Source organism: Rattus rattus, chromosome 6, assembly GCF_011064425.1.
Source record: "Rattus rattus isolate New Zealand chromosome 6, Rrattus_CSIRO_v1, whole genome shotgun sequence".
Classification (NCBI taxonomy): Eukaryota; Metazoa; Chordata; class Mammalia; order Rodentia; family Muridae; genus Rattus; species Rattus rattus.
In genome coordinates, this window is record NC_046159.1 from 117928228 (window position 1) to 117938825 (window position 10598).

Sequence of the window (10598 nt, forward strand, 5' to 3'; positions counted from 1 at the left end):
CTATTTCAGCACTAGAGTGTTCAGAGCGCCATCTCTTATTCTGAAGGCCATAGGAGGCCTGTGCTAATCTCTTTAGAAATTGTACTCCGTGTTGACATATGGAAAGTTGGTTCCTGGGTCAGTTTTCAAGAATTGGTAATTATAATTCACCTATCCAAAAATGTACAAAGGTGTGTCCTATGTAGTGTGTGTTGAGTACTTGTTTTTAGGAGTCTGAAATATCAGTTCTGTACATTGTAAGAAGAGCTCATATTCAGTAAGCCATACATACCCCAAGTGGAATGAATAGGTTTTCCTGTGTGAAATTTTGGCACTTGTTTACATCATTGCTGGGGAAAAGGTGCTGTGTATGCTGCCACACTGGAAAGAGACAACATAGAATAGGCAACATATATAACTCGTCCAGGCAAAGCCTTTCCCAAGAATGTTCCCAATATGTATCCTTTCTACCTTATATAACAGAGCTAAGTACTGAATCATGTAAGCCTAGTTTTTAAATAAGATATTACTGTATAGCCAGAGATATCTTTAACTTTGGTTTTTGTGAACTTCCCCAGAAGCGTCTTGGTCTTACAGATGTCTACACCACGTTTGGCTTCTGTGAGTCTAGGAAATGTCTGTATGTGTAGTGGATTTAGAGGCACTTAACATACTTCTAAACTGGGTTACAAACACTGAGCGAAGTTTTAGTGAGTGTAAATGACACAGCAGAATTTGGCCCAGAAATGGGCAAAAGGAAGGTTAATCAACACAGGGAAGAAACCAGACATAGGGAATCATGGAGTGATCTACAAATAACTTCTTTCTGAAGCATGGAGTCTCAGAAAGGTGGTGTTGCAGTACGGGAAGATAGGGCATCTCTGCATCCTTAAGTATGAAGCATTAATACTTCAAGAAGCAGTCAAGATAAGAAGTACAAGTGAATGGTCCAGTGGGTATTTGGGACAACGAAAGACATTTTGATCATTATTACACTCTGAGCTCATTTGTGCTCTTATTTGTGAACTACCAATAGACCAGAAAAGCCTTAGTCACTTAGCTATTTGTCATTTTCCAAAACAGAATCATATCAGTTTTCTTCAGCTTAATAGTTCCTTGAAATAGTTTGTGACAGTATTTTGCTCTAGTCATAAATTTTGATAAATACAAGAAGAGGTAATATACTCTTTATTCAGTAGTATCAGCATTTTGTTTTATATGTTTTCAGATATTTTTCTGTCAGGTTAAAAGCTACTTTCAAAGTTTCAGAATATAACACAAGTACAAGATGAAATTTATCATTTATGCATTATATGCAATGGGGAAAGGGTGCCAACCACCTATAATGTCAGTATAGATGAGTCTGTTAAGCATTTGCCTTTGAAAAACAAAGCTTTTCATCTTCATTCTTTGCTTCAACACCGTGGGAGATGCTGTCAGGAGCAATAGGTTAGAACTAAATCCATATGTGCTGATTTTGTTATCTTATTTTGGTTTTGAAATTCTAGAATGTCCCAGTAGATCATTTCAAGGTAGGGCATTGCTAATACAATTTAACAGCGGCAATAGCTGTTTCTAAGTTTTATGACATAAATTACATCCTGACGTTTTTGAGACAGATATCTAAATATTTTCATGAGAAGAATATAAAGTATCATTTTAATACAACTTTGTCACTCATAAATATTCATTTTCATGACACATCCCATTTCTCTAATGTGCTGTTTTGATATTTTAATACACAATTTTTAAAAAAAATCTAACCTTCCTTTCTTCTGAGTTTATTGAACCTAATGATTATAAATAACAGTAATCAATAAACTTTTTGTTTTTAAAGAAGATATATAAATATGTCTGTGAGATGTTGATAATATTTCCAGTAAATATACACTACAGTTGAATAAAATGGAAGATAATAACATATTCAGTGAAAATTTACTCAGTGATATTTTTATTCTGATACTATGCATATCTGCTTATTATTTAATACATCTTATTGTCAATCCTACTAGTAACTAGCTGTGTCTCACAAGCAGAATAAATAGTAAGAACATCTTCACAATCATGGTATATCTGTCCCCCAACCCTAAAGTATTCTTTGGAAAACAATTTGTTTTGCTTTAAATCAATAAAAGTATAAGATATTTAATTGAATATGAATTCTTTGTTAGTAATGTCTACCAGGACCTTTTCATTTAGAGAAAATATTAAGAAATATTTATTTTAAAGAAAATATCCACTGTATATAAAATAATGAAAAACTAAAAAAATTAAGGCTAGAGATGTAGCTCAGTTTGTAAAGCACTTGCTTAGCAAGCATTGGGCCTTGGATTAGATCATCAGAACCATGTAAGAGCACTTGCCTGGGTGTATATCTCTAACCCCAACACATGGGAGGGAAAGACAGGGGATCCAAAGTTCAAGATCACCCTTAGTGTATATCAACTCTGAGGCAAACTTAGATGATATGAAACTGTCTCATAATGAGATGAATGGGGAACAAAAAGCAGAGATGAGGGGGGAGATCAGGGGGAAGATCAGGGGGGAGAGACAAAGGCAGAGAAGGAAGGAGAGAAGGAATGACAGAAAGAAGGAAAAATAAATGTAGGAAGGAAGGAAACAAAGAAGAAAGGAATGAATGAAGGAAGATTCTACATAATTTTCAATATGTTTTATAATAATATCATTGGAATAGAAAATTTGGAAATGAGAACAGTGTTTTTTGAATAAGAGTTATAAATGTTACATGATGTTTATAAACCAGATGTAAATGATCTTTAGATATTTAAGCCAATTTGTTATAATTGTATGCTTTTATATTTTAATATACTAAGTTCATAATTGGACTAACTCTATTCAAAGAACTAACAATATGAAAGTTGACCAAGAGAAGTAGTCTGGGCTTCCCTGGACTTCACCCTCACATTACAAGGATATCCCCTACAGTGAAAGATTTACTCCTATGAATGTATTCATTCACTTTTGCATGAATTATAATTATCTTTTAAAACCAATAACAAGAGTATATAATTCAAGCAATGATCCTTTCATTTTGTTCATTTATGTACACTATAGACATTAATATCTATGTATATTATATGCATATGTATAACACACACACACACACACAAAAAAAACCAAACTTATGTATAGTACAGATAAATGACTCACAGGATACGGTTATGTGACTGATAGTGAACGGTTCTTAAGTGAAGCCCAGGCCTGGCAGAAAGCCTGTGACTTCAGTTCATTTCCATCTGGGTATCACCCTGGAGGCTGGGTCTCCTCACAGTACTATGGCTGGCTTCCATTGGCCACTATCCAAAAGCAAGATCTAGACAAAAGCTATGTATCTTTGATGACTAAACTTGGACAACACAGAGCCACTTTCCCTGTTTTATTTCCATCCAGAGTCTAGGGAAGGAGATATAGGATCTAGCCCTTAATGGCAAAGTGACAATATTCTAGAAATTCCAGTGGGACTAGAAGTCTGATTGATATCTTTTGAAAAGTATAACCTACCATGAGTATATGATATGAAGAAACATTTGTGAGTAATATTTTATCCTGTTTATGAAATAATGAATGAGCACCTGTAAAGATTTGAATTATTAAAAATCAATGTAACATTTATAATGAGGTACGTTTACAATATCATGTCAGCATTCACTTCTTGAATCCTTATTAATGAACTGTGATTAATTAAAGTATAAACTTCTATCTCACTGTTCTGCTTTATTTATTGAATATTGAATGGATGGGGTGAGGTGGAGTAAAACTCTACATGACAAATGTTTTATAATTAGTAAACCATTAACAACTTAGATAAGTCAGTCTGAAAGATGGGTATTATGACTAAAACCTTCGCAGTGAAAATCCAATGGGTTAAGTATGAGCCATTACCTATGAATAATTTTGAGAAGAGCTAACTCTCACATTTACAGATGGGACTAGAACATAGTTATTACATAGTTACATAGATATTAGTGAAGATGAATACACCCAGAGGTATTGCCTGTGCCCTGGACCACCCGCTATCTGACTCTACCTGCCCTTGGGGATTGGAGGTGAAGTGGCACAGTATCAAGGACACAGATTCCAAGAGCAGGTGAGAAATCTGCAGCAAGCTCGTCTGAACACTGCTGCAAGTTTCTATAATACCCTTCACCCATGCTCCATTGGTCCCAAGAGAGCATCTCTTCTAAACACCAGTTCCCAATTGACAAGCATTGTCTACATCAGCAATTCTTAGTCTTTCAGGAAGTCCTCAATCAAGTCTTCCTGCATCTGTGTCCTATCCCAACCCCAGCATTTATGCAGAGGCAGCCATGCCATTCCTCCATATTTCTACCCTTTTTGCTTTGCATTTTGACAGCCTAGTGGTAGTCTGGGTGTCCTTGCCTCAACATTGTTGACCCTACCTAGAAGGATTCCCAGTATACTGAACTGTGCCTGTCTTTGGTTGTTCTGATGTCTGACATCCAGGATCTATACTTCATTGGCTACCAGCCCTCAAAGATATCACTACAGAGGAGGCATACCATGTAAGGGGGGAATAAGGAATAGCCCAAATGGTGGTCTCATGAACCTCTGTCATCCAGGATTTGATCATTTCCTTATGGAGGCTGCAATATGGATATTCAAGAGCCATCAGCACCTAGAGGGACACGTTATTTATGGAGCATTGCCTGGAAATAAGCTGTGTGAGAGATTTAAGCAAAGTAATTATTAGAATGACAGTTCTTCCCATCATAGTGTAAGCGGCTATCCATAAGAAGTTGAATATCCTCTTAATGGTGTCCCACACTTTTACCCAAGAATCCAGCATCTAGGGAGAATACAGATACCCTGGTTACATTAATCTTAGCTATGTCCTCCCTTAACAGCTCAGAATAGTTAAATATTGTGTCTGACCAGGTACCTTTAAGATATTGAGCCAACTGTTGTGGGCTTCAGTGGCATCTTGTACCTGGTAAGGGGTTAGGCAGATTGAGTGAAGCCTGGGGTCTCATGCCAAAAGTGACATGTCCCTAACAAGGGTCAACTCTTCTGCAAATAAGTCAATCTGTTGTTATAAAATATGGATGGCTCTATAAAGATGTTTATTTAATACCTCCTGTTCCTATAGCACCTCAGCTGACTTAGAGACTACCCCATTGACAGTCTCCGCCATAACAGCTGTCTTGGTGAAATCATCAGCCGCTGTTGTTGCCTGCCCCATCAATGCCTGCAGTGATGGTTGCAATGATGACAGCTATAATAACAAAATCTGTCTTTCCTCAGTGTAGGGGTTATAAGTGAGTTTGGGCCATCAGAGTGATGGCAAGAAAGTGAGTGTTATTTACCACAGTCATCCAAATGGAAGCTGATTCCCTCATCAGGATAGCTGTTGTTGAATACCATATCCAGCAGGTGGTCAGGAGACATTTTTCATTAAAGCACCTAAGACAGTCTCCGACAATGGAGCCCAGAAAGAAAAAGCGAGGTCAGACAGAGACTGGGGTGACTTTCCTGCCAACCTTGCTATGAATGGTCACATTCATGTGGCTCTCCCTAGTCCATATTTTTGCTCATCTGTTTATGTGGAAATATGTCCCATTAAAGAGACAGTCTCCTTTTAGGAGAGTAAGGGTGTACATAAATCAAGACAATTAAAAGGGCTACATAAATCCCAATTGCTCATAATGGGGTCATATCAGCATCTGTGGGATCCCTGTTACCTTATGGGGTACTATTGGAAGCATCATGTGAGGCAAACCTCTACATGCCAAGTGTGAGGTTAGATGACAATATTGGGTAGTCCTGGATGAATTTTATACCTAGTGCAGGCTGGCAGTGTTCCCAAGGGATAGAAAATACCACAAAAGTGGGCATTTGAGGGATCCCTGGACAAGGAGTCAGGGGTGGATGTGATATGTTTGTGGGATCCTTTCAGAATTTGTAATCAGTAATGGGAAAGTGAAGTCCCATGACTAACATGGGTTCATAGGTTAGATTACCATGAAAATCCCATGGTCATATTGTATAATTGGTTACAAGGACCAATGGAGGAGACATTGGTGATAAAATAGAGAACTTTTTCCATGGTCCAGGTGCCTTCTAATCATAGTGTAGTAGTGACTAAGTCCATGGAAGGCAAACCCAAACTCACATTGGAGGAGAAAAGAACAGGTTAAGTTAGAGAGTTAACTGCCACAGGCAAAAAAGGGGGGCAGGGGCACCAAAGCCCAGAGAGCTCATTGGCTCTCTCAGGCTGAAGAAAAATTAATAAAAGTAGTATGCACATTATACCTCTTAGTCCTGGTCTTCTTCTGGCCCCTTCATTGCCCCCTGGTCCATAGCTGGGTGACCATCTCCCAGGCATACCCATATTGCACAGTTGCACCTGGAGGGGAACACAAGCATAACCTTGCCCTTTCATCAGAAGCAGAGTATGTGGCTGCCATTGAGAGGTTATTGGGTACCTCCATCTAACCAATAGGAGGGGAGTGTTCCTCTGCAAAAATGCCTAATATTTGTAACCAGGGCTCAGGCCTTTCTCATTGAAGGAGAGAAATTTCCTGTCGAACAGGAACTCTAACAGTGCTAGGTGTGGATCTCCTTTAGATTCTGGGAGGTGACCTGAGCAAGTGATCCCTTCAAGGAGGTATTTCCTTTTTCTATGATTGCTTGCCCTTGAGGGTTTTAGGGTACCCCAAAGGAGTCACTGGTCATCCATGAAGATAGGAAAGCTCTGAGCTACTGAGATAAGTAAGTAGGTCTCTGGTCAGTCTTGAGTACGCAAGGCACTCCCATTAACAGCATTGCTGGTTTAATGGCCATAATGGCATCATGAGTGGCCTTTTCACTTGTCATGGCCACCACATATATGAAGGCCAAGCAAGTATCTACAACTACATGTACATACCTAAGATTATCAAAGGCTAAGTATAATGGGTGACATCCATTTTCCAGATTGTATTGGGGAGTAGACCTCTAAGGTTAACTCCTGATTAGTCAGAGGTCCCAATGGTTTAAGAGGTGTGAACATGTTGCACAGGACCTTGTAAGAAATATACAATGCATCATAGGCAATTCAGTCAAGGCTTATGTAAATTATTAGAAGGAAGGTGAAATTGCTGGAGTAACATTCTGGCTTGTTCTAGAAATTCCATGTCTATAACCATAATCAGGGTATCAGTTCTCTCATTTCCTTCTGCTAATATGTCAGGCAATTTAGACATGATCTTATGTGTGAGATGAACAAGGGGTGCACCCTATTCTCAACAGCCCTCTGGATAGATCGAATACAGACATGTATAGGGCTGTTTTGCTCTTTAATATAGGAGAAGGACAGGGTGTGGACAGCTTGTATTGCATATTGACTACCTCAGAAACTATGAACCTGATGAACCTGCTTCTGTTGGGAACACTCAAAGTTTCAGGAGTCCAAATACTTCACATAGTTGTACTAAGCCAGGATTAGCAAGAATGTGAGTTGTGCCTTTTTTTCAGTGACTTAAAGTTCTTATCATACAGATCTTTCACTTGTTTGTATCACACCAAAATATTCTATATTGTTTGTGACAATTGTGAAGAGTATTGTTTCACTAATTCTTTATTAACCTGTTTATCCTTTGGGTAGAGGAAGTTTACTGATTTGTTTGAGTTAATTTTTTACCCAGCCAATTTGCTGAAGGTTTTTTCAGGTGTAGGAGTTCGCTCGTAGATTTTTTTGGGTTGCTTATGTATAATATCATATTATCAGCAGAGAGTGATATCTTTTCATCTTCCTTTCCAATTTTTTTCTCTTTGGCCTCCTTTTGCTGTCTAATTGCACCAGCTAAAACTTTGAGTACTATATTGAATTCATATGGAGAGAGTGGGCAGCCTTGTCCATGATTTAGTGGTATTGCTATAAGTTTTTCTCCATTTAAATTGATGTTGGTGGTTGATTTGTTGCATATTGCTTTTATTATGTTTAGGTATGTGTCTTGTAAGCCTGATATTTCCAAGACATTTAACAAGAAGGGTTCTTCTATTTTTTCAAATGCTTTTCAGCATCTAATGAGATGGTTGTGTGTTTTTTCCTTTGAGTTTGTTTATATAATGGATTACACAGATGAATTTCCTTATATTGAACTATCCCTGTATCCCTGGGATGAAGCCTGCTTGATTATGGTGAATGATTATTTTGATGTGTTCTTAAATTTGGTTTGCAAAAATTTTGTTGAGTACATTTGCACTGATGTTCATAAGAAAATTTGGTCTGTAGTTCTCTTTTTTTGTTGGGTCTTTGTGTTATTTAGGTATCAGCATAATTGTTGCTTCATAGAACAAATAAGGTAGTGTTCCTTCTGTTTCTATTTTGTGGAATAGTTTGAAGAGTATTGGTATTAGGTCTTCTTTGAAGGTCTGATAGAATTCTTCACTAAACCCATTTGGATCTGGGCTTTTATTGGATGGGAGACTTTTAATGATTGCTTCTATTTCTGTAGCAGTTATGGGACAGTGTGGATGGTTTATCTGATCTTGATCTAACTTTGGTACCTGGTATCTATGTAGAAAATTGTTCATTTCATCTAGATTTTCCAGTTTTGTTGAGTATAGGCTTTTGTAGTAGGATTTGATGATTTTTTAAAAAATTTCCTCAGTTTCTGTTGTTATGACTACCTTTTCATTTCTAACTTTGTTTATTTTGATACTGTCTCTGTGTCCTCTAGTTAGTTTGGCTAAGGTTCTATCTATCTTGTTGATTTTCTCTAAGGATCAGCTCCTGGTTTTTTGTTTCTTTGTATAGTTCTCTTGGTTTCTGCTTGGTTGATTTCATTCCCTACTTTGATTATTTTCTGCTATCTATTTCTCTTGGATGTATTTTCTTCCTTTTGTTCTAGAGCTTTTTGGATAGGCTGTTAAACTGCTAGTGTATGATCTCTCCAATTTCTTCATTTAGGCACTCAGAGCTATGAGTTTTCTTCCTCTTAGCACTGCTTTTATTGTGTCCCATAAATTTAGGTATGTTGTGACTTCATTTTCATTAAATTCTAAGAAGTTTTTGAGTTCTTTTTCCTTCCCTGACAAAATCATTGAATAGAGAGTTATTCAGTTTCCAAGAGTATGTGAGCTTTCTGTTGTTTTTGTTTTTATTGAATAGCAACTTTAGTCCATGGTGATCTGATAAAATGTATGGGATTATTTCAATTGTCTTGTATCTGTTGAGGCTTGATTTCTGTCGAATTATATTGTCGATTTTGGAGAAGGTATCATGAAGTGCTGAGAAGATACTTTTTTTTTTTAAACTTTTTTTTCTTTTTTCTTTTTTTCGGAGCTGGGGACCGAACCCAGGGCCTTGTGCTTGCTAGGCAAGCGCTCTACCACTGAGCTAAATCCCCAACCGATATTTTTTTTTTTATTTTAGGGTGAAGTGTTCTGTAGATATCTGTTAAATCATTTTGGTGTATAACTTCTGTTAGTTTTACTGGGTCTCTGTTTAGTTTCTGTTTATATGATCTCTCGATTGTGCAGAATAGGGTGTTCAAGTCCCTCACTACTATTGTGTGAGTTTGAATGTGTGATTTGAGCTCTACAAATATTTCTCTAACAAATACGTGTGCCCTTGTATACATGTTCAGAATAGAGAGTTCATCTTGGATCATTTTTCTTTGATGAGTATGAAGTATTCTTCCCCATCTCTTTTGATAACTTTTGTGTGAAAGTATATTTTATTGGATATTAGAATGACTACTCCAGCTTGTTTTCTGGGACTATATGGTTGGAAAAATTTCCCAGCTTTCTAGTCTGAGGTAGTGTTATCTTTGTCACTGAGGTGTCTTTCTTGTATGCAGCAAAATTCTGGATCCTGTTTACATACCCAGTCTGTTAGTCTATATCTTTTTATTGGGGAATTGAATCCATTGACATTGAGAGCTATTAAAGACCACTGATTTTTTTGGCTCCTGTTATTTTTGTTGTTAGAGGTGGTATTATGTTTGTGTGTGTCTCTTCTTTTTGGATTGTTGTGAAATAGTTAATATCTTTGGTTTCCTTGGGTTTCGTTTTCCTCCTTGTGTTGGAGTTTTTCTTTTATTATCCTCTATAGGTCTATATTAGTGGAAAAATATTGTTTAAATTTGTTTTTTTTTTTCATGGAATATCTTGGTTTTTCCATCTATGGTGACTAAGAATTTTGCTGGGTATAGTACACTGGGTTGGCATTTATATTCTCTTAGGGTCTGCATGCCATCTGTCCAAGGTCTTCTAGTTTTTAGAGACTCTGTTGAGAAGTGTGGTGTAATTCTGAAAGGTCTGCCTTTACATGTTACTTGACCTTTTTCCTTTACTGGTTTTACTATTCTTTCTTTGTTCTGTGTATTTAGTTTTTCATTATAATGTGTGATTGGAGGAATTTCTTTTCTCATCCAATCTATTGGTGTTCTGTAGGCTTCTTATATGTTTATAAGCATCTCTTTCTTTAGGTTAGGGAATTTTTTCTATGTTTTTGTTGAAGACGTTTTCTAGCCCTTTGAATTGGTAATCCTCATTCTCTTCTATTCCTATTATATTTAGGTTTGGTCTTTTCATCATGTCCTGAATTTTCTGGATATTTTGTGTTAGGAACATTTTGTAATTTGTATTTACTT